General features: G+C 41.8%; 1 protein-coding gene across 1 annotated transcript in view; it reads right to left on the bottom strand.

Annotated features, from left to right (window-relative positions):
• The window catches only part of CCDC125 (coiled-coil domain containing 125), a 197,381-nt gene that overhangs the window by 15,029 nt on the left and 157,176 nt on the right, over positions 1–25,176 (bottom strand).

The raw sequence follows: 25,176 nt of genomic DNA, 5'->3' as shown, positions 1-25,176 counted from the left end.
CCATTGCAATTACACTTATTTTATATGAGGTGTGAAATTGGATCCGTTGCGAAAATTGGGAACTGGATTGCTGTTTATTTGGGTGATGTATACAAGGTTTTTGTAAGATAAGTTATAAGCATAGCCACTACAGTAAAATTAAAATTTTTGAATTGGAAAGAACAAATTGGGCTTTTAGATTGTATTATATAACCTTAAATAGCTCTTAGCCTGCCTGTTTGTATGCAAGCATTTAAATTAAACATTTATTATTGCTGTACTTAGCAGAGTTAAGGAAATATTTCAAGTTAGCATTTCATAGCCTATGTATTGTTATACTAATCCCAATCCTAAATTGTTTATCTATGCAAATATATAATAATAATTCAGAAGTGTATATTGTATTTCAAATTGCTAGTCACAGCCTATATATTGTATTGTTGTTTAAATCTGTGTCTGATTGGCTAAGTAACTCATCTATACAAGTTCTGATATTGTCAGTTAATTTTGTATTAGGATAAATTGCAATTAAATAGCAGAATATATATTATCCTATTGTTTTATAAACACTGTTTAGAATTGTATTGCTTAGATGTTAAAGGTTTTTAGTCCCATTGTGTTAAATAAATAAAAGGCTGAATTGTGAAGGTATATTTTTCTGGGTTTTGTAAGAAGGATAGCATATCTTAAGAGTTGGTTTTAACGCATATAAACTTTTATTTAGTTTCCTTTTATTGCAAATATAGTTCAATATGTTCATGGATATTAACTAAATAAAAGAATTCAGGTATTTATATTAATTGTATGGTCTAGTAGATGCATGGTTAATTAGGGTTTCTATTTTTTTTTTTTTTATATTGTGTTTGTAACGCTGCCATAAACTGATTTATTATTTGGATAGCACTACTAAGATTCTTATAAATATACTGACAGGGTAGGGCAGCACCAAACATGAAAGGCACAGTGAAATGAAAAATCCCACCAGTTTTCAAGTGCTCAAAAGCCACCACAGCTCTACTGAAGACACTGATGTGGAACACAGCTACACCCCAGTAAAAAACATAATTTATGCTTACCTGATAAATTTATTTCTCTTGTAGTGTATCTTGTCCACGGATCATCCATTACTTGTGGGATATTCTCCTTCCCAACAGGAAGTTGCAAGAGGATCATCCACAGCAGAGCTGCTATATAGCTCCTCCCCTCACTGCCAAATCCAGTCATTCGACCGAAACAAGCCGAGAAAGGAGAAACCATAGGGTGCAGTGGTGACTGAAGTTTAATTAAAATTTAGACCTGCCTGAAAAGGACAGGGCTGGCCGTGGACTGGATACACTACAAGATAAATAAATTTATCAGGTAAGCATAAATTATGTTTTCTCTTGTTAAGTGTATCCAGTTCACGGATCATCCATTACTTGTGGGATACCAATACCTAAGCTAAAGTACACGGATGATGGGAGGGACAAGGCAGGAACTTAAACGGAAGGAACCACTGCCTGTAGAACCTTTCTCCCAAAAACAGCCTCCGAAGAAGAAAAAGTATCAAATTTGGAAAATTTGGAAAAAGTATGAAGCGAAGACCAAGTCGCAGCCTTGCAAATCTGTTCAACAGAGGCCTCATTTTTAAAGGCCCAGGTGGAAGCCACAGCTCTAGTAGAATGAGCTGTAATCCTCTCAGGAGGCTGCTGTCCAGCAGTCTCATAGGCTAAACGGATTATACTCCGAAGCCAAAAAGAAAGAGGTTGTCGAGGCCTTCTGACCTCTCCTCTGTCCAGAGTAAACAACAAACAGGTTAGATGTTTGGCGAAAATCTTTAGTAGCCTGTAAGTAAAACTTCAAGGCACGGACTACGTCTAGATTATGCAAAAGACGTTCCTTCTTTGAAGAAGGATTAGAACATAATGATGGAACAACAATCTCTTGATTGATATTCTTGTCAGAAACCACCTTAGGTAAAAACCCAGGTTTTGTACGCAGAACAACTTTATCTGAATGAAAGATCAGATAAGGAGAATCACAATGTAAGGCAGATAACTCCGAGACTCTTCGAGCCGAGGAAATAGCCATCAGAAAAAGAACTTTCCATGAAAGAAGTTTGATATCAATAGAATGAAGGGGTTCAAACGGAACCCCTTGAAGAACTTTAAGAACCAAGTTTAAGCTCCATGGAGGAGCAACAGGTTTAAACACAGGCTTAATTCTAACTAAAGCCTGACAAAATGCCTGAACGTCTGGAACTTCTGCCAGACGCTTGTGTAAAAGAATAGACAGAGCAGAAATCTGTCCCTTTAAAGAACTAGCTGATAATCCTTTGTCCAAACCCTCTTGGAGGAAGGACAATATCCTAGGAATCCTAACCCTACTCCATGAGTAATTCTTGGATTCACACCAATGAAGATATTTACGCCATATCTTGTGGTACATTTTCCTGGTGACAGGCTTTCGTGCCTGTATTAAGGTATCAAGCGTTCAATCTCCATGCAGTCAGTCTCAGAGAAAGTAGATTCGGATGATTGAAAGGACCTTGTATTAGAAGGTCTTGTCTCAGAGGCAGAGTCCATGGTGGAAAGGATGACATGTCCACTAGGTCTGCATACCAGGTCCTGCGTGGCCACGCAGGCGCTATCAATATCACTGATGCTCTTTCCTGTTTGATTTTGGCAATCAGACGAGGGAGCAGAGGAAACGGTGGAAACACATAAGCCAGGTTGAAGAACCAAGGCGCTGCTAGAGCATCTATCAGTGCCGCTTCTGGGTCCCTGGACCTGGATCCGTAACAAGGACGCTTGGCGTTCTGGCGAGACGCCATGAGATCCAGTTCTGGTTTGCCCCAATGATGAACCAATTGAGCAAACACCTCCGGATGGAGTTCCCACTCCCCCAGATGAAAAGTCTGACGACTTAGAAAATCCGCCTCCCAGTTCTCTACACCTGGGATCTGGATCGCTGACAGGTGGCAAGAGTGAGTCTCTGCCCAGCAAATTATCTTGGAGACTTCTGACATCGCTAGGTTACTCCTGGTTCCCCCTTGATGGTTGATGTAAGCCACAGTCGTGATGTTGTCCGTCTGAAATCTGGTGAACCTCAGTGTTGCTAGCGGAGACCAAGCCAGAAGAACATTGAATATTGCTCTTAACTCCAGAATATTTATTGGGAGGAGTTTCTCCTCCTGAGTCCATGAACCCTGAGCCTTCAGGGAGTTCCAGACTGCACCCCAACCTAGAAGGCTGGCATCTGTTACAATTGTCCAATCTGGTCTGCGAAAGGTTGTACCCTTGGACAGATGGGCCCGAGATAACCACCAGAGAAGAGAATCTCTGGTTTCCTGATCCAGATTTAGTAGAGGGACAAATCTGTGTAATCCCCATTCCACTGACTGAGCATGCATAATTGCAGCGGTCTGAGATGCAGGCGCGCGAATGGCACTATGTCCATCGCCGCTACCATTAAGCCGATTACTTCCATGCACTGAGCCACCGTGGGGCGCGGCATGGAGTAAAGAACACGGCAAGCATTTAGAAGTTTTGATAACCTGGACTCCGTCAGGTAAATTTTCATTTCTACAGAATCTATTAGAGTCCCTAGGAAGGAAACCCTTGTGAGAGGAGATAGAGAACTCTTTTCTTCGTTCACTTTCCACCCATGCGACCTCAGGAATTCCAGAACTATCTCTGTATGAGATTTGGCAATTTGAAAGCTTGACGCCTGTATCAGGATGTCGTCCAGGTAAGGAGCCACCGCTATGCCTCGCGGTCTTAGGACCGCCAGAAGTGAGCCCAGAACCTTTGTAAAAATTCTTGGGGCTATAGCCAACCCGAATGGAAGAGCTACAAATTGGTAATGCCTGTCTAGAAAGGCAAACCTCAGGAACTGATGATGATTCTTGTGAATCGGAATGTGAAGGTAGGCATCCTTTAAGTCCACTGTGGTCATGTACTGACCCTCTTGGATCATGGGTAAAATGGTTCGAATAGTTTCCATCTTGAATGACGGAACTCTGAGGAATTTGTTTAGGATCTTTAAATCCAAAATTGGTCTGAAGGTTCCCTCTTTTTTGGGAACCACAAACAGATTTGAATAAAACCCCTGTCCTTGTTCCGTCCGCGGAACTGGATGGATCACTCCCATTACAAGGAGATCTTGTACGCAGCTTAGGAATGCCTCTTTCTTTATCTGGTTTGCAGATAATCTTGAAAGGTGAAATCTCCCTTGTGGAGGAGAAGCTTTGAAGTCCAGAAGATATCACTGAGATATGATCTCCAACGCCCAGGGATCCTGAACATCTTTTGCCCACGCCTGGACGAAGAGAGTCAGTCTGCCCCCTACTAGATCCGTTGTCGGATAGGGGGCCGCTCCTTCATGCTGTCTTAGAGGCAGCAGCAGGCTTTCTGGCCTGCTTGCCCTTGTTCCAGGACTGGTTAGGTTTGCAGGCCTGCTTGGATTGAGCAAAAGTTCCCTCTTGTTTTGAAGCAGAGGAAGTTGATGCTGCACCTGCCTTGAAATTTCGAAAGGCACGAAAATTAGACTGTTTGGCCTTTGATTTGGCCCTGTCCTGAGGAAGGGTATGACCCTTACCTCCAGTAATGTCAGCAATAATTTCTTTCAAACCAGGCCCGAATAAGGTCTGCCCCTTGAAAGGAATGTTGAGTAATTTAGACTTTGAAGTCACATCAGCTGACCAGGATTTCAGCCATAGCGCCCTACGCGCCTGGATGGCGAATCCGGAATTCTTAGCCGTTAGTTTAGTCAAATGAACAATGGCATCAGAAACAAATGAGTTAGCTAGCTTAAGAGTTCTAAGCTTGTCAACAATTTCAGTCAATGGAGCTGTATGGATGGCCTCTTCCAGGGCCTCAAACCAGAATGCCGCCGCAGCAGTGACAGGCGCAATGCATGCAAGGGGCTGTAAAATAAAACCTTGTTGAATAAACATTTTCTTAAGGTAACCCTCAAATTTTTTATCCATTGGATCTGAAAAAGCACAACTGTCCTCAACCGGGATAGTGGTACGCTTTGCTAAAGTAGAAACTGCTCCCTCCACCTTAGGGGCAGTCTGCCATAAGTCCCGTGTAGTGGCATCTATTGGAAACATTTTTCTAAATATAGGAGGTGGGGAAAAGGGCACCCGGGCCTATCCCACTCCTTACTAATAATTTCTGTAAGCCTTTTATGTATTGGAAAAACATCAGTACTCACCGGCACTGCATAGTATTTATCCAGCCTACACAATTTCTCTGGCACTGCAATTGTGTCACAGTCATTCAGAGCAGCTAATACCTCCCCAAGCAATACACGGAGGTTCTCAAGCTTAAATTTAAAATTAGAAATCTCTGAATCAGTTCTCCCCGATTCAGAGACGTCACCCACAGACTGAAGCTCTCAGTCCTCAGGTTCTGCATATTGTGACGCAGTATCAGACATGGCTCTTACAGCATCTACGCGCTCTGTATCTCGTCTAACCCCAGAGCTATTGCGCTTGCCTCTCAATTCAGGCAATCTGGATAATACCTCTGACAGGGTATTATTCATGATTGCAGCCATGTCCTGCAAAGTAATCGCTATGGGCGTCCCTGATGTACTTGGCGCCATATTAGCGTGCGTCCCTTGAGCGGGAGGCGAAGGGTCCGACACGTGGGGAGAGTTAGTCGGCATAACTTTCCCCTCGACAGACCCCTCTGGTGACAATTCTTTTATAGATAAAGACTGATCTTTACTGTTTAAGGTGAAATCAATACATTTAGTACACATTCTCCTATGGGGCTCCACCATGGCTTTTAAACATAATGAACAAGTATCCTCTGTTTCAGACATGTTTGTACAGACTAGCAATGAGACTAGCAAGCTTGGAAAACACTTTAAAGCAAGTTAACAAGCAATATAAAAAACGTTACTGTGCCTTTAAGAGAAACAAATTTTGACAAAATTTGAAATAACAGTGAAAAAAGGCAGTTACACTAACCAAATTTTTACAGTGTATGTAACAAGTCAGCAGAGCATTGCACCCACTTGCAAATGGATGATTAACCCCTTAATAACAAAAACAGAATAATAAATGACAAAAACGTTTTTTTAAACACAGTCACAACAACTGCCACAGCTACTGTGGTTGTTACCCTCCTCAAACACGACTTTGAAGCCTTTTGAGCCTTTCAGAGATGTCCTGTATCATGCAGAGGGAGCTGAATGTCTCTGTCAGTATTTTATCTGCACAGAAAAGCACTAAAAAAGGCCCCTCCCACTCATATTACAACAGTTGAAAGCCTCAGGAACTGTTTCAAGGCAAAAATCAAGCCAGCCATGTGGAAAAAAACTAGGCCCCAATAAGTTTTGTCACCAAACATATATAAAAACGATTAACATGCCAGCAAACGTTTTATATTACACTTTTATAAGAGTATGTATCTCTGTTAATAAGCCTGATACCAGTCGCTATCACTGCATTTAAGGCTTAACTTACATTAATCCGGTATCAGTAGCATTTTTCTAGCAAATTCCATCCCTAGAAATATGTTAACTGCACATACCTTATTGCAGGAAAACCTGCACGCCATTCCCCCTCAGAAGTTACCTCACTCCTCAGAATATGTGAGAACGGCAGTGGATCTTAGTTACTTCTGCTAAGATCATAGAAATCACAGGCAGATTCTTCTTCTAATGCTGCCTGAGATGAAACAGTACACTCCGGTACCATTTAAAAATAAACTTTTGATTGAAGTTAAAAAACTAACTATAATACACCACTCTCCTCTTACTACGTCCATCTTTGTTGAGAGTTGCAAGAGAATGATTGGATATGGCAGTGAGGGGAGGAGCTATATAGCAGCTCTGCTGTGGGTGATCCTCTTGCAACTTCCTGTTGGGAAGGAGAATATCCCACAAGTAATGGATGATCCGTGGACTGGATACACTTAACAAGAGAAAATAGAACAAACAGCTCTGCTTTAAAAATAATAAACTCTTGATTGAAGAATCTACAGACACTCTAAAAACATTACCACTTCCTTGCATAGGCAAAGAGAATGACGGGGGTTATGGTTAAGGGGGTGGTATTTAACAGCTTTGCTGTGGTGCTCTTTGCTGACTCCTGCTGGACAGGAGTGATATCCCAACAGTAATTAAGAGGATCTGTGGACTCACTATATCTTAGGAAAGAAAGAGTGCCAGCTAAAAACCATGCTTCACACACCAAGAAAAAAAAAGACCTTCCAAAACCTATGAAAATAAAGGCCTCAATAACAGAATCAGCAATAGACCTCTCCGTCTAAAAACTAAGCATTCAATCTCCAAGCTAACAAGCTGAGATACACGAGAACCCGATTAAAAAAAGCTCTTATTACAGACATGAGAGTTCCCAAAACTCCTGAAAAAAAATCTAGAAGCCAGACGAAAATGTCAGTTGGGGGAACGGCCTGCAGATTACCTGCTTTGAGGTATGTTCAGTATTTTTATTTCTAGAGAGAGGAATAAGTTCTAGAAAATGCTGACAGAGCCTTGTGTATTTGAGGTAAGCCTGATGCAGTGATTTAACAGCGACTGGGATCATGCTTACATAACAGGGTAATACTCATGTTAATATTCATATTGCTTAGTGACAAAACGTTTACACGATTTCAAAAATAGGAAATTTTTTCTCTGAGGGAGATAAGTCTTTATTTGGGGCCTAGTTTCCACATGGCTAGTCAGATACTCCCAGGAGTATTTTCTTAAGGCCCCTCTGACATCCAGTACATGGTGGGAGGGGCCTATTTTAACTGTGCAGTTTTAATTCAGACTGAGACATCCAGCTTCCCTAGAAGAGTCCCCTGGCATCTGAGAACCATTTCAAAGGGGTTATTTCTGCACAAAATCGTTTTTATGGGCAGGTAGGAGCCTCAGCCATGTGGCATGGTGCTCAATTGATTTTTAACCCTTTTTAATGTTTTTCAATCTGGCTTGGGGCCTAAGGGGTTAATCATCCATTTGCAAGTGGGTGCAATGCTGCTTTAGTCCCTTATTCCCACTGTAAAAATGTCAAAGATTTTACTGTATTTTTTCACTGTTTTGCAGTTTAAGTGCTAGTTTTTTTTCTCTTAAAGACACAGTAACGTTTTTGTTTAATTGCTGTTTCACCTTTATTAAAGTGTTTTCTAAGCTTGCTTGTCTCATTACTAGTCTGTTAAACATGTCTGACATAGAGGAAACTCCTTGTTCAATATGTTTGGAAGCCATTGTGGAACCCCCTCTTAGAATGTGTACCAAATGTACTGAAATTTCTATAAACTATAAAGACCATATTATGGCGCTTAAAAATTTATCTCCAGGGGATTCTCTGACTAAAAAGAGGGAGATTATGCCATATAACTCTCCCCATGTGTCAGAACCTATAACTCCCGCTCAAGTGACGCCAAGTACATCTAGCCCGTCTAATTCTTTTACCTTACAGGACATGGCGGCAGTTATGAATGCTACCCTCACAGAGGTATTCTCCAAACTGCCAGGGCTACAAGGAAAGCGAGACAGCTCTGGGGCTAGAATTAATACAGAGCTTTCTGACACTTTATTGCCTGTGTCCGATATACCCTCACAATGCTCAGAAGCCGAGGCAGGTGAGCTTCTATCTGTGGGTGACATTTCAGACTCAGGGAAGGCGTTACTTCAGTCTGATTCTGAGATGACAGCGTTTAAATTTAAGCTTGAACACCTCCGCTTATTGCTTAGGGAGGTTTTAGCGACTCTGGATGACTGTGACCCCATTGTGGTTCCAGAGAAATACTTTGCAGTACCTGTTTACACCGATGTTTTTCCAGTCCCTAAGAGGTTTTCGGAAATTATTACTAAGGAATGGGATAGACCAGGTGTGCCGTTCTCTCCCCTCCTGCTTTTAAAAAGATGTTTCCCATAGATGCCACCATACGGGACTCGTGGAAAACGGTTCCTAAGGTGGAGGGAGCATTCTCCACCCTAGCTAAGCGTACAACTATCCCCGTCGAGGACAGTTGTGCTTTCCTAGATCCTATGGATAAAAATTTGAGGGTCTCCTTAAGAACATTTTTATACATCAAGGTTTTATTCTCCAGCCTCTTGCATGCATTGCCCCAGTTACTGCTGCAGCAGCTTTTTGGTTTGAGTCTCTTGAGGAGGCTCTACAGGTGGAGACCCCGTTAGACGATATTCTAGACAGGATTAAAGCTCTTAAGTTAGCTAACTCCTTTATTTCTGACGCAATTTTTCATTTGGCCAAGCTAACGGCTAAGAATTCAGGTTTTGCCATTTTGGCGCGTAGGGCGCTATGGCTTAAGTCCTGGTCAGCAGACGTTACTTCAAAGTCTAAGCTTCTTAACATCCCCTTCAAGGGACAGACCCTATTCGGGCCCGGTCTGAAGGAGATCATTTCTGATATTACTGGAGGAAAAGGTCACTCCCTTCCTCAGGATAGGTCCAATAAGTTAAGGACCAAACAGAATAATTTTCGTTCCTTTCGAAACTTCAAGAGTGGCGCAGCTTCAGCTTCCTCTAATGCAAAACAAGAGGGAAATTTCGCCCAGTCCAAACCAGTCTGGAGACCTAACCAGGCTTGGAATAAGGGGAAGCAGGCCAAGAAACCTGCGGATGCCTCTAAGACAGCATGAAGGAGTAGCCCCCGATCCGGGACTGGATCTAGTGGGGGGCAGACTCTCTCTTCGCCCAGGCTTGGGCAAGAGATGTCCAGGATCCCTGGGCATTAGAGATTGTTCCCAGGGATATCTTCTAGACTTCAAAGCTTCATCTCCAAAGGGGAGATTTCATCTCTCACAATTATCTGTAAATCAGATAAAGAGAGGCATTCTTACGTTGTGTTCAAGACCTGCTGGTTATGGGAGTGATCCACCCAGTTCCAAGGGAGGAACAGGGGCAGGGCTTCTATTCAAATCTGTTTATAGTTCCCAAAAAAGAGGGAACTTTCAGACCAATCTTGGATCTCAAGATCCTAAACACATTTCTCAGGGTCCCATCCTTCAAGATGGAGACTATACGAACCATCCTCCCTATGATCCAGGAGGGTCAATATATGACTACCGTGGACTTAAAGGATGCTTATCTCCACATTCTGATTCACAGAGATCATCATCAGTTCCTCAGGTTCGCCTTCTTAGACAGGCATTACCAGTTTGTGGCTCTTCCCTTCGGGTTAGCCACGGCACCAAGAATCTTTACGAAGGTTCTAGGGTCCCTACTGGCGGTTCTAAGGCCACGGGGCATAGCGGTGGCTCCTTACCTAGACGACATTCTGATACAGGCGTCGACTTTTCAAATCGCCAAGTCCCATACGGACATTGTTCTGGCCTTTCTGAGGTCTCAAGGGTGGAAGGTGAACAAAGAAAAGAGTTCTCTCTTCCCTCTCACAAGAGTTTCCTTCCTAGGAACACTGATAGATTCAGTAGAAATAAAAAAGCAGGAGAGAGCTTCGTTGATTTTGATAGCACCTGCGTGGCCACGTAGGACTTGGTATGCAGATCTGGTGGACATGTCATCCCTTCCACCATGGACTCTGCTGCTGAGGCAGGACCTTCTACTCCAAGGTCCATTCAAACACCCAAATCTAATTTCTCTGCGGCTGACTGCTTGGAGATTGAATGCTTGATTTTATCAAAACGTGGTTTCTCCGAGTCGGTCATTGATACCTTAATTCAGGCTCGAAAGCCTGTCACCAGGAAATTCTATCTTAAGATATGGTGTAAATATCTTCATTGGTGTGAATCCAAGGGTTACTCATGGAGTAAAGTCAGGATTCCTAGGATATTATCCTTTCTCCAAGAAGGATTGGAGAAGGGATTGTCAGCTAGTTCTTTAAAGGGACAGATATCTGCTCTGTCTATTCTTCTGCACAAGCGTCTGGCAGATGTTCCAGACGTTCAGGCGTTTCGTCAGGCTTTGGTTAGAATCAGGCCTGTGTTTAAACCTGTTGCTCCGCCATGGAATTTAAATTTAGTTCTTAAAGTTCTTCAAGGGGTTCCGTTTGAACCTCTGCATTCCATAGATATCAAACTTCTATCTTGGAAAGTTCTGTTTTTGGTAGCTATCTCTTCGGCTCGAAGAGTTTCAGAGTTATCTGCCTTACAGTGTGATTCCCCTTATCTGATCTTCCATACAGATAAGGTAGTTTTGCGTACCAAACCTGGGTTTCTTCCTAAGGTGGTATCTAATAAGAATATCAATTAGGAGATTGTTGTTTCATCACTGTGTCCTAATCCTTCTTCAAAGAAGGAACGTCTTTTACACAATCTTGACGTGGTTCGTGCTTTAAAGTTTTATTTACAAGCTACTAAGGATTTTCATCAAACATCTGCATTGTTTGTTGTCTACTCTGGACAGAGGAGAGACCAAAAGGCTTCGGCATCTTCTCTTTCTTTTTGGCTGAGAAGCATAATCCGTTTAGCTTATGAGACTGCTGGCCAGCAGCCTCCTGAAAGAATTACAGCTCATTCCACTAGAGCGGTAGCTTCCACATGGGCTTTTAAAAATGAGGCCTCTGTTGAACAGATTTGTAAGGCGGCGACTTGGTCTTCGCTTCATACTTTTTCTAAATTCTACAAATTTGATACTTTTGCTTCCTTGGAGGCTATTTTTGGGAGAAAGGTCTTGCAGGCAGTGGTGCCTTCCGTTTAAGTTCCTGCCTTAAAATACTTGGTAGTATAATAATGAGTCTTTTATAAATACTCCGCTATCAGTGCCCTCCATCTTTGTCTTTTTATGTCTAACTGTTGGTGTTTCACGTAGAAGGGGATACCTAAGAGGCAGTGAGTTTAAACCTGTCCAGCGCTACACTTTTATCTTTACTTATAATTGTAAAGCCTAACAATGTCCAAATTGTGCAAGAGACATTCCTTTGAAATCTTAGAGGAAGGATACAATGAAGGAACTACAATCCCCTGATTGGTATTCGAAGAAGAAAAAACCTTTGGTAAAAAAGAAAAAAAATCATACTCCTTAGAATCGACTTTTCTTAATAGAACACTAGATAAGGGAACTCACAAGATAAAAGCAGATAATTCAGAAACCCTCCTAGCTGACTAGCTAGCCAAAAAAACAAGGTCTTTCAAAATAAAAGTCGAATATCTACATTTTTTAACCTGCAATGAACTCGGAATCAGATTGAGATTCCACAGAGGAGATGCAGCTCTAACTACTTGCCGCATTTTGATCAGCCTGGAATAGAAAATCTGGAATCCTAGCCATTTTTTTGTGGTACAGAACAGAAAGAGCTGAGATTTGACCCCTCAAAGAACTGGCTGATAGGCCCTTATCTAACCCATCCTGCAATAATTGAAGAATTCTAGGAAATCCAAAACCAATCCTATCTGAAACCCTAAGACTCACACTAAGACAGAAAAACCTTCCAAGTTTTGTAGTAAATCTTCCTTTTAACAGGCTTCCAAGCCTGAATAAGAGTATTCACAACTGATTTCAAGAAGAAATTGTGGAAAATAACTAAAATGTTCAATTTCCAAGCTGTCAAACAGAGATTTTAAATGGACCTTGATCGAGAAGATCCTGATGGAGTGGAATCTTCCAAGGAGGAGGAAATTTGAATGAGATAAGCATACCAAGTCCTGTATGGCCAGTCTGGAGCTATGAAGATTACAGGAGAGCTCTCCTGTTTGATTTGAGCTATGAATCAGGAAAAAAAAAAAGAGGGGAATATGTGTACATCATGTATCTATCAGAGTAGTTTGAAGGATTCCTGGCCCTGAAACAATATGTCAGGAGCTTGTGATTCAGACAAGACACTATAATGTCTATTTCTGGTTTCCCCTAGCAAACTACAAGCTGGTCGACAGCTTTTTGGTTCCAAGGCCACTCTCCTGAATGAAAGATCTTGCGACTTTCATTTGCTTTCTAATTGTTGACTCCCAGAATGTGAATGGCTGAGGTCATACAATGATTTCTTTCCACCCAAAGAATAGTTCCCCCTTAATGGTTTATGTAAGACACCGCCGTGACGTTATCCAACTGAAATATCAAGTCTCCTTTTTGAGCAGGGGCCAGCTCTAAAGAGAGTCTCCTGAGGTGACCAGACTCCCTGCGCTTTTCCAGACCCACAGATGGCCCCCAGCCAAAAAGGCTGGTGTCTGTGCTGATAACTACCGAAGAAGGCTGTAGAAACTGAGCTCCCAAGATTATGAACCTGTAAGTTATCTACCAGGAAAGAGATTGTTTGGTCTTTGTAAATCTGAATAATCTCTATTCCACTGTCAGAACATAGAAAGTTGAAGAAAACTTAAGTGAAACCTTGCGAAAGGATTGGCATCTGAAGCTGCTGCCATCAGACCAATTATTTCAATGCATTAAGCAATAGACAGCAAAGCAGCAACCTGCAGATCTGCACAAGCATTTTGTACCTTCCTTCTGTGACCCTCTGTGAGAGAAAGGTGCATAGATACAGAATCTATAACCACTCCCAGAAACGCAACCATGGTGTTTGAAAACAGTGAACTCTTTGGAATGTTGATATTCCACCGTGATTCCTTAAGTGCTGAATCACTGTATCCGTATGTTGAGCAGCTTGGGAAACAGGAGCCTGAATTAGAGTGTTGACCAAATATGCAACTGAAATCCCTTTCTCTTATCGTTGATAACAGTGCTCCAAAGACCTTAGTGAAGATCCTTGGAGCCGTCACTAGACCAAAAAGGAGAGCTACAAGTTGGTAATGTTTGCCCTGAAGGGTAAACCGTAGACATTTGTAATAATTTCTGTGAATTGGGATGTGCATATAAGCATCCTTCAGATCTATAGTGGACATGAATAGACCCTTCTGAGCCAATGGAAGAATTGTGCAAATGGTCTACATTTTGAAGGTCAGAACTCTCATGAATTTGTTCAGAGACTTTAAGTCTAGAATGGGCATGAAAGTACCCTCCTTTTTTTGGTACTATGAAAAGATTTGAGTAGTGCCCCAAATGATGCTCATCTACCAGAACTTGTATAATTACTTCCATCTGCTCCAGATCTTGCACACACTGAAGCGTTGACTGGATTCTTGGAAACATGTGGAACCCTCGAGGTGGCCTGAATCAAAAGCCTATTCTGTAACCCTCTGAGATGTTTAATAACCAAGTGCCCCACACAGACTTGAAACAGGCTCAATCTGCCCCAACCATAAATGACGATGCTTATTCCAGGAACCTCCAGATTTCCAGGATGTTTTAGTGGATTCGGACCTTTAAAAAGAAGATGAGAATTTCTGTCGGGAGCCTTCAAAATTTCTAGATTGTCAAAATTACTAAACAAGGACTTCACTTTAAAGGACATATGTAGAAGTATATTCTTTAAGACTGTATCCACCTTTTGTTCAGAAATAGAATCCTGATAGTCTGACAAAAGCTCATCCTATGAAAAAGAGTCTGAGTCAGCCTCCTTAGACAGTTGCAAAACTCTTTTTTTCCCTTGAAGGACCAGCGGTCTGATGAGTAAGCGCAGAGCGAGCACTTCCAAAAGGAGTAAAGCTTGTGCTTACCTGTAGAGGGCATAACCCTTAACACCTCTTTAATTTGAGAATGCAGATAATTTCTTAAATCCAGAAAAAAAATCCCTATTTCCTCCTTGAGATGTGCATATCGGTGGGGGGAGGGGGCAAGTTCAGAGAGGGAAAAACCTGTAATACAGGTTGCAAATTAGTAATCCCCTTTGCAACTACAACATAATTGTGCAGCAATTTTGCAAAAGTAGTGTATTGCGTTATTGAAACCCAATGCATAAAAATATACACTGTGCGGCCACCTTATTAGGTACAGCTGCCTAGTTGGTAAATGCCCCTTACTACAAAAAAGCCTGTTTAAAAGATCCAAGGTCACAGGTTCAAATCCTGGCAGTGCCAACTGAGCCCTTCATCCTTCCGAGGTCGATAAACTGAGTTACCATTAAATTGGGTAATAATAACAACTATTACTATTCAGCTGCCGATTTGGTTAATTCAGAGAGGAAGCGCTGAAAAAGCGATTTAAGTCCTACTGGGAGAAAGGCGCTATATAAATACTAGTTATTATAGTAGCATGTGGAGCCTCCTTTAGCCTTCAAAACAGCTTGAATTCTTCTAGGAATGGATCCAACAAGATGTTGAAAATGTTGTGGAGGCATTGTGTACCATGCAGACATAAGTTTGTCACACAACTCCTGGAGATTCGACGAAGGTGTAGGCCTCTAGTACATAGCCCTTTCCATCTCATCCCAAAGATGTTCAATAGAATTGTTATCTGGGGGACTGAGAGGGCCACTGCAGCAAAGAAAAGTCATTGTCATGTTCCATGAACCATCCCATAAAGAAGCCGGCTTTTTCACTGGCGCATTATCCTGCTGAAAGTAACCATCTGCCTGGGGATAAACTGTCAACAGTGGTGCATTGAAATATTGTTTTCACCCCACCAAGGTTGAATTCTGATGTAATTCATGAAATTGTGGCCTGTCTGTTTGCTTGCACAAGTCTAGCCATCCTCCTCTGACCTCTCTCATCAAAGAGTGTTTTTCTTCCACAGGACTACTGCTGTTTTTTCGTTCATTGCACTATTCTCGATACACCCTTGAAACTGTGGTACGTTAGAAGTTCAGGAGTACTGCCGTTTCAGATAAGCTTTGTCTAGCACATCTTGCACCTACTATCATGCCAGGTTCAATCTATTAGACTCTTCCCATTTTCGACGAGGTTTGTACGCTTAACCTGATAGTAGGAAGGTTGATCTGCTGTATTTATACCAAAACTGTGGCCATGTGACGTGCAATATAGTGGAACAAATAATTTGTGTGCACAGCAGGGCTCTACCTAATAAAGTGGCTGCACAGTGTATGCGAAAATGCTTAAATGTGTAATATATAGAGGTAAGCCAATAACAACACTCATGTATGGTCCTAATAGACACACTGGTAACAAGTATTGTAAGAAAATCAAATGTATGTAACTACAACAAAACTGAAGTGCAGGAATTCTCTTATCCACCCGGCCACCATGTGCAGGTCTAACTGGGTAAGACGTAGCAATAGTGCTCAGAAGACTGCAGCCTCACTGAGTGCTCAGGACCTCAAACCAACTTCATAGAAAAGTTCTAGCAAAGCACTAAGAAGATCCACTGGAGCTGGTAAGATGTCTGAAACTAACAAGGAGGAGGAGAGGGGCGGAAGAGCAGCGCTAAGCACATGAAAAATAATTCTGTAGTACAAACCCCCAGTTCCTACAGCACTACTGTTAATTTTTCTCAGTGGTTCTCTCAGCATTTAAATTGACTCTCTGAGTCAGTACAAAATGTGCTATGCAATGAAAAAGAGTACACAAAGCATTGATCACTGACTCATATGCAATATATACTAATGAATACATATGCTGAAATACCAAACTGACGCTGCACAGCATGAGCCCCACTGTGAATGTGCCTTAGTCCCAGTACTTCCACAAATTAGAGTGCCCCACAACCATCCTCCTGGCCTCAAGTACCTCTGTAGTACTGACCTGCAATGTCTGTGGGCTTGGAGTGAAATAACATACTTAATCTAAATGCACTCACCTACTGAACTTACCAGTGTCCAGTAGCGGAGCTCCTTCCTGGTTAGAACTCAGGACAATACTTAGAATTTACAGCCAACAAAAAAGGAAAAAGAATACCCATAGGCACTCACTTAAAGGGATGAGGATGTTTAAGGGGACCAAACTTAAAATATAACTTTTAATTACTAATATTAAAATATATTAAAATATAAGGGTGACGGTATCTAAAGGATACCAAGATAAAACAATTAAAAAGGAAACAAATTTTCCCATGTGTCACTGTCTGTTTTCCCTGCAGAGATACAGAGGTATCTAGAATAAAAAATTACACTACTAAACACCAACCGTGTGAGAACCCATTAGAAACATATAGGATAAAGAAGCCGATTGTGGAGTTTTCAGCGAAATGAAAAAGTTCCCTACAAAAGTACAGTCTATAATTTTGTGAAACACCACAACCGGGTGCAATAAAGGAATGGGCTTACAGTGATATACTTTTGCTGAATAAGCAGTCCACAATTATTGTCCAAAAAAGTTCTAGTGCTTTATCAACATCGAAGTCTACTGCACATAATAAATAGGTTACAGTAAGTACATAGAGAGCAGATCTTCTAAATCAACAAATGCATAATAAAAAGACAATGCAATAGCTTAGTCTTTACTTCAAATGAGTATTAGTTTTCAAATTTCAAAGTTATGTATATCTCCACTCCCCCAATACCATGTGACAGCCAGCAGCCAATCACAAATGAATATACGTATATTCTGTGAATTCTTGCACATGCTCTGTAGGAGCTGGTGACTCAAAATGTGTAAATATAAAAAGACTGCACATTTTTTTAATGGAAGTAAATTGGGAAGTTGTTTATAATTGCATGCTGACCTGAGTGTCCCTTTAAGCAGCACTCAGAGAGAAAGAGACAGGCATACGCCTGACGTGCATTGTGCCTGGGCTTTATCAAAGGCGTGAAGGTTTTCCATCTTAAAGGGCCATAATACCCAAATGTTGAAACACTTGAAAGTGATGCAGCATAGCTGTAAAAAGCTGACTAGAAAATATCACCTGAATATCTCTATGTAAAAAAGAACGATATTTTACCTCAAAAGTTTCTCAGTAGCCACATCCCATTGTAAAGGACTTCTAAGCCAGAAATCGGTATGTCTGTCCCGGGACAGCGGAAGGAGCGAGCTTTTGTGCACACTCATCTTATTTCCCTATTCAGTGTAAGGAAGATTACAATGAAATCTCATGAAAGTTAAGTGAAATCTCATGAGATCACAGTAAAAGATTTCATGACCTCAGCACTGATGATGCTGATTGGCTGCTGTTCATTTCTTCTTTTTTTTTTTTTTTTTTACCTGCAGCTGGGGAGTAACCGAGTATAACTTTTTACACAGAACTTACTCTGCTGAGGTGAGGAAGTTGTGAGGTAAAATATCTTCCTTTTTTACATAGAGATGCTCAGGTGATATTTTCCCGTCAGCTTTTTACAGTTAATACCTGCATCAGTTTCAAGTGATTTAGCATACGAGTATTATGTCCCTTTAATATGGGAAAAGTCCACATCCGCATTCCTTACTTGTGGAAATACTGAACCTGGCCACTAGGAGGAGGCAAATACACCACAGCCAAAGGCTTAAATGCCTCCCCCACTTCCTCATAACCCCAGTCACTCTTTGCCTTTCGTCAGAGGAGGTTGGCAGAGAAGTGTTAGAAGATTTCGGAGTAGTCTCTTATGGAGGGTAGTACTCTTCAAGATGGGACTGGAGTTTTAAGTAGTCCTGTCAGCCTCTCAGTGAGAGCATGGATGAAAGTTAGAGTCCAGAGATGCAGTGAGAGTCTTTCTGCGAAACCATCCCAACTCATTAACAGCTCCATAGGCAATCAGCGTTGACATGTTTTGCTGACTGCTTTCTTCACTCAAGTCCATGTCAGAAGCGATGCTACTATCTGTCACACTTGAAGGGCCGTGTTCCTGTTCCACGGCGTAGATCCTGGTAAGATCGTTTCATATTTTATACATGTATGATAACGCAAGAAAACAGGGTCACAGTGTGACTCCATTTATCTGTATAGAATCAAGGGTTAATATCTCTTAGGGGGATTATTGAACAGGGGGAATATCTTGTATGTTTATTTGAATTTATGCTGCTTTTATGTGTGAGATGTTATGGGCTCATAGGGCTGTTATGGAATATACAGGTTTTCACGGTCCTGCATTGTGCACCATGTTTCATTCCCTTTTTCCTGACCAGGTATCTATCAGAGAGAAATCATAAATCTCTGTTCTGTCTGTGTCATAGAGGTGGTGAGTGCCCCAGCCATTGGGGTATAAAGGTGCTGTTTCTTTGAATAAAATAAGATGTTTTATTTCTCTAGTTCTCCGGTTATTGCACTAGCGATGAAGGATTCTGTTACTTTTAGAGAGCACTTCCTTGATTCTGTTTATATGGTGAGGAGGCCTTAGTTCCGCCCTCTCAATTATGTTCCATATGCCTTGATAATGTGATAATAGCAAACATGTTTGATACCACGGAGCCGTCCACCTCTGAGGAGTTGTCGTCCAGTGAGGAGCATACCCTACATTCTTGTATCTCTTCACATGCAGTTTTCCCGTAGCATTGCTGATCCTCCATCTGGAGGGGGCCTTTTTTCACCAGACGTTACTGCACAGTTCAGACAGGTGGTGTCTGCGACCTTTAATGCTTTACCTCGCCCTGCTAAGTGCAAGCGAAAGGTTAAGTATTGCACTCCTTCCAGAGTACATACAGATAATTTTATTGGATTTAACTGAGGGTTATCAGAGGATGACGTTCTTTCTGAGACTTTAGAGTATGAACATTCTGGGTTCAGTTTGCCGCCTCTAAACCTCCGGCTACGGAGGAACCAGAATTTAGTTTAGGATTTGCGCTTTCTTCTAAAGGAAGTTTTTGGCGAATTCAGAGGTTCCAGAGGCCAAATTGCCTGATGAACCATTAATTCCTAAATTGGATAGAGTTTGAGGACAGGGTGGTACCTTATCCTTCCCTGCTTCTTATAGATGGTGAACATTATTAAAGTATTACTTTCTGTTATAAATTTTTAAGCTAAACAACTAACATATTAAAATTAATAAACATTAATTAAAACCTACTGACCTATATTTTCTCCAAAACGAAGTTTCATAACGTTCTAAAAGTTATATCTTTTATTCGCCGATGATGTCACGTTATCCTGCCCACTATTTTCAGCACTGCATGTTCAAAATACTTAAACCAATAACTTTGTGTTTAAAGCGCCATTTTGAAACCTAGGTATTGTAAACGGATTGGTACAGAGCAAAGGATACCCACGGAGTGGGTTTGGAAAACAATTAATTTTGCAGACAAGATTTCTGATATACGGTAGAGATATGTTAATGAAATGCTATTGATAAAAGCGGATTTTGGGGTAGTTAGTAACAGGCATAGAACATATTTACTTACAGTGGCCCTTTAAGAATGAAGGGGACAGAATTGGATTCCTTTTTTCCCCTCTTCTCCCTTTAACAAGTTGTCCCCGGTTCTGTACTCTCAATGGAGTTTTGAGGTCCCGTCCCTAAATGGGATAGCATTATCTTCACCCTTGCTAAACGTACTACTATCCCGCTTGAGTATAGTTTCTTCGTTTGAAGAGCCCATGGATAAAAGATGGAAACTCTGTTAAGAAAGATGTTTCAACATACGGGATATTTGTTTCAACCAGTGGCGACTGTTGCCGCGGTTACTAGAGAAACTACCTTCTGGTGTGACTCCTTATAGGATTTGATCGGGGTGAAGGGTCCCCCTCGACGATGCTCAAAAAAGATTTACAGCCTTGAGGTTGTTAATTATTTTATCTGTGACTGCTACTAAGGCAGTTTATTCGCTTGAATGTTATGGCTTCAGCTTTTTCTGTTCAGGCCCTTCGGGCTCTGGCTGAAGTCATAGTCTGTGGATATGACTTCTAAGTCTAGACTTCTTCCCTCCCTTATAAGGGAATGATTTTGTCTGGTCCAGGCCCGGGACTCTTCCTACTGCAAGAGTATATGAACTAATCTAAGGGACGTTCTTTTCATCTGATAAGCCCATTGTCCAGCAGTCCTCCGTTAAGCCAGAGCAAACCAAGAGCTCTTGGAAGCAGCTAACTCCTGGAAAAAATCCAAGCAGAGCAAGAAGCCCGCCGAGTCTAAGTCTGGCATGAATAGGCGGTCCCCAGTCCACTTCTGGATCGTGTAGGGGGCAGTATGTCGCTCTTTTCAGTCACTTGGTTCAAGGACGTGCAGGATCCAAGGGTCCCTCGAGGTCAAAGCTCAGGGTTACAATATAGGTTTTAAGTCAGCCACCCAAGGGCAGATTCCTCCTTCTGTCTTCCTGACCAGAAAGGAGGGAAGCCTTTCTGGGGTATGTACGGAATCTGTCCATCTAGGAATTATTGTCCTGGTGCCTATCGCAGTGAGAGGTTTGGGATACTATTTAAACCTTTTCGTGGTCCTAAGAAGTAGGGAACCTTCCATCCGATTCTGGACCTAAAGTGCTGTAGCAGGTTTTTAAATGTCCCCTCGTTTAATATGGAGACAATAAGGTCCATTCTTCCCCTCGTTTGAGAGGGGTAGTTCATGACCATGATAGATCATGCTCCCTTCTGGTACCAATCCTCAAGGACCACTTCCAGTCCTAAGGTTTGCTTCCTGGACCAGCACTTCCAGTTTATTGCCCTTCTATTTGGTCTAGCTAAAGAAATTTTTCAAACAGAGGGACCACTCAGAATATCTCCTCTGTCTTCTTCGATCCCATGGATGGCAGATAATCTAGAGAGAGTTCTCTTGTATCAAGTACCAGGGTAGAATTCTTGGGTACTATAATAGTCTCCATAGACATGAGAATATTTCTAAAAGACCAGAGACTTGCCCTCAAGATCTCCTTAAGGCCATCTGTGGCCTCGGTGTTTGGAGGCGATTGGTCTCATGGTGTCCAGCTGGACATCATTTCCTTTGCCAGGTTTCACCTCAGACTGTTGCAACTGCGCATGCTGAACTAGTGGAACGGCAATCATTCGGATCTGTCTCAAAAGATTTCTCTGGACAACTAATCAGGAGAATCGCTCTCTTGGTGGTTTTGTATGGATCACTTGTCCTGAGGGATGTTCATCTCAAGACCATCCTGGGTGATTGCGACTATGGTTATGAGTCTGTCAGGATGGGGAGCGGTTTGGGGTGCTAGGAAGTGCACAGGGCCTCTGGTCTTAGGAGGTAAAGCTCCATCCTGATCTCATTTTGGATCTTCGGCACTATACAATGCTCTGAAGGCTTGGCCTCTGCTGGGTCGTCCCAGTTAATCAGATTCCAATCAAACAATATATCCTTGGTGGCTTACATCAACCATCAGGGGGGAACGAGAAGATCCCTAGTTTTAAGGTAAGTATCTCTGATTCTGGTGTGGGGGAGACCCACATTTGTTTGCTGTCAGAGATCCAGATTACGGTTGTGGACAACTGGGAAGCAGATTTCCTCAGCAGACAATCCTTTCATCAAGGAGAATGGTCTTTCCATCCCGAGTGTTTAGAGATTTGCAAGAGGAAGATCTTATAACGTCTCAATACCAAGCTACCCAGATAGGGGGTCGAGGTACAGGGATTCTCAGGCAGAGCTAAACAGATGCATTAGCGATGCTTTGGAGGTTCAAACTAATGTATCCTTTCCGACATGTTATCACTACTTCCTAGTGTAATGGCTTGAGTCAAGCAGGCGTCAGTGATACTGACTGCTCCGTCTTGGCCGCAAAGGATATGGTTCTAGTGGGGATGTCATCTTCTCCTCCATGGAAGTTACCTTGTCGCTGGGATCTGCTGACCAAGGTCTCTTTGTTCATCAATGTCTTGATTCTCTGAGCGCTGACTGCATGGAGGACCTACTTATTCTGTTCTCCAGGATGAACTGGAGAAGGGCTTTTCTGTAAGTCCCCTGAAGGGGACAGGTTTACGGTCCCGTCTGTGTTGCTGCACAAGAGGTTTGCAGAGCTTCCAGATGGGCAGCCATATGTTTAAGGTTCTGCGGATCAGACCTGTGTTTAGATCTAAGGCTCCTCCTTGGAGTTTAAATCTTGTCCTTAAGGTTTTGCAACAGGCTCCGTTAGAGCCTATGCATGAAGTAGACTTTAAATTTTTGTCTTGGAAGTTTGGGAGTATTTGTGATTGCTGCCATTGCAATGCGTCCCTCCTTATTTGGCCTTTCATGCCGATAAGGCTGTTCTACAAACCAAGTTAGGTTTTCTTCCTAAGGTTGGGTCAATTCACATCATCAATCAAGATTGTGGTTTCTTTCTTATGTCCTAATCCATCTTTGTCGAAGGAACGTTTATAACGTATTTCTGGATGTGGTTTGTGCCTTGAAGTTCTATCTTTGGGCCACGAAAGAATTTAGACAAAACTCTTTCTCTGTTTGTTCTCTTTTCCGGGAAGCGTAGGAGTCAGAGGGCCTCTTCGACTTCCTTATCTTTTAATCTGAGGAGTGTCATACGTTTAGCATAGAAACAGCGGGACATAAGCCTCCTCTGAGGATACGGCTCATTCTACGAGAGCAGTGTTTTCCTCTTGGGCCTTCAAAAATGAGGCCTCTATGGATCAGATTTGTAAGGCGGCTACCTGGTTCTCCTTACATACTTTTTCCAAAGTTTTACAAGTTTGATGTTTTTGCTTCTGCTGAAGCAGCCTTCGGGAGAAAGGTTTTGCAGTCTGTGGTGCCCTCAGATTAGGGTCCGCCTCTCTTTTTCCTCTCCTGTTAGCATTCCGTGTACTCTAGAGCTTGGGTATAATGTTTCCCACAAGTAAGGAAATTACCTGATAATTTCATTTCCATCTGTATGGGAAGAGTCCACAGCTCCCGTGTTCTCCGATAAGTGGCCCTAAATTTGAAATGTTTTCTTCTGGCACCTTTATCACCCTGATATTTCTCCTACTGTTCCTTGTTCCCTCGGCAGAATGATTGAGGTTATGAGGAAGTGGGGGAGGTATTTAAGCCTTTGGCTGGGGTGTCTTTGCCACCTCCTGGTGGCAAGGTTCAGTATTTCCATAAGGAATGCAGCTGTGGACTCTTCCCATAGAGATGGAAATTAAATTATTAGGCAAGCATAATTTATGTTTTTTTGAACAACTTATAAATTATAAAGGCCAAATATTATGTGCCAATCATGGTTGGATAACCAATACACACCCAGTATAACGTAGTATGGGGGCGTGATGGAAACACATGTGTTAGTAGCCGATTGGCTTATTCTTTGATCCAGTAATAGCATCTTATGATAGAGGTGTGGGGTACTGTTAACACGTATTGATTGGATAGGGAATATATAAATGAAGGACGCGTGTCAGGCGTTCGCCTATCTGTTTCTCTCTGAGTGCTGCTTTAATTATGGTTCTAACTCTCTATATACTTACTGTAACCTATTTATTATGTTCAGTAGACTGCGCTGTTGATATGCCCTAGAACTTTTTTGGACAATAAAAGTAATCATAGACTGTACTTATGTAGGGATCTTTTTCATTTTGCTGAAAACTCCACAATGGGCTTCTTTATTCTATAATATGTTTCTAATTTGTTCTCACACGGTTGGTGTTTAGTAGTGTTACCCTTGTGTCACCCTTATATTTTAATATTAGTTCATTTAATGTTATATTTTAAGTTTTGTCCCCTTAAACATCCTCACCCCTTTAAGTGAGTGCCTATGGGTATTATTTTTCTTTTTTCCTTTTTGATGTAATTTCATCATACACTGACAACCCCCTCACTCTCTCTCGAGTTTTTGAGGAGGTGTATGGGAAAACTATTGAGATAATAGATTATATGTAGTCCAGCATTTTTTCTTTTTCATTTTTAATTTACCACCAACGTGGCCAGCAGTAGGTGACTAAGGACTAGCTGGTGAACAACTCCGCAGAAGAATTACACTCACGAGCCATGGTACTCTTATCCACCCCTGTGCCCTATTCTCTGTCCTTTGAGGCGATGACAGGCCTCACTACATTTTGAGCACCCTTTTCAGAAAGAAGTCTTCAGCAATGCACCATTCACAAATTTATGCTTAATCCCAATGCTATGGCTCGTGGCTTCTCACCATCTTAATAAACAAAGAGCATATCCTAGAGCTCAGAGACCAAATTGATAAATGCATGAAACGTGTGAGGCGCGCAAAATAAATTAGCCTCGACTGAGCAGCGCACTAAAAATAAGAAAACATTATATGGGCATGTGCGTAGACCAAGCGAGGCACGCAAACAAACCCAAACGCCTGAGCAGTGTACAAACAAACCCGACAGCGATATATGCACGCGCACACAAACAGCTCCCTGGATAGCACTTGCTGATTGGTGGCTACATTTGGAGGTGCTAAACTTAAAATGGGCCGGCTCCTAAGCTTTTATTCCTGCTTTTCAAATAAAGATACCAAGAGCACAAAGCAAAAAATTATAATAGGAGTAAATTATAAAGTTGCTTAAAATTGCATGGCTCTATCCAAATCATGAAAGAAAAAAAATTGGGTTTAGTATCCCTTTAATTATGCAAACTGCCTATTTCTGCGCATATAACAATATATGTTTATGCAGGTATATATGTTTGTAGCAAACTTTTCTTCTTTAATATGATGTTGATTTGTATATACATATATATTTTTGTGTTTTTAGTTTAAGTGAAGGTCAATTTGGATGAAT

This window comes from Bombina bombina, chromosome 2, assembly GCF_027579735.1.
Source record: "Bombina bombina isolate aBomBom1 chromosome 2, aBomBom1.pri, whole genome shotgun sequence".
NCBI lineage: Eukaryota > Metazoa > Chordata > Amphibia > Anura > Bombinatoridae > Bombina > Bombina bombina.
Note: the sequence above shows the minus strand (reverse complement) of the source record. Positions and strands in the feature narration are given on the sequence as shown.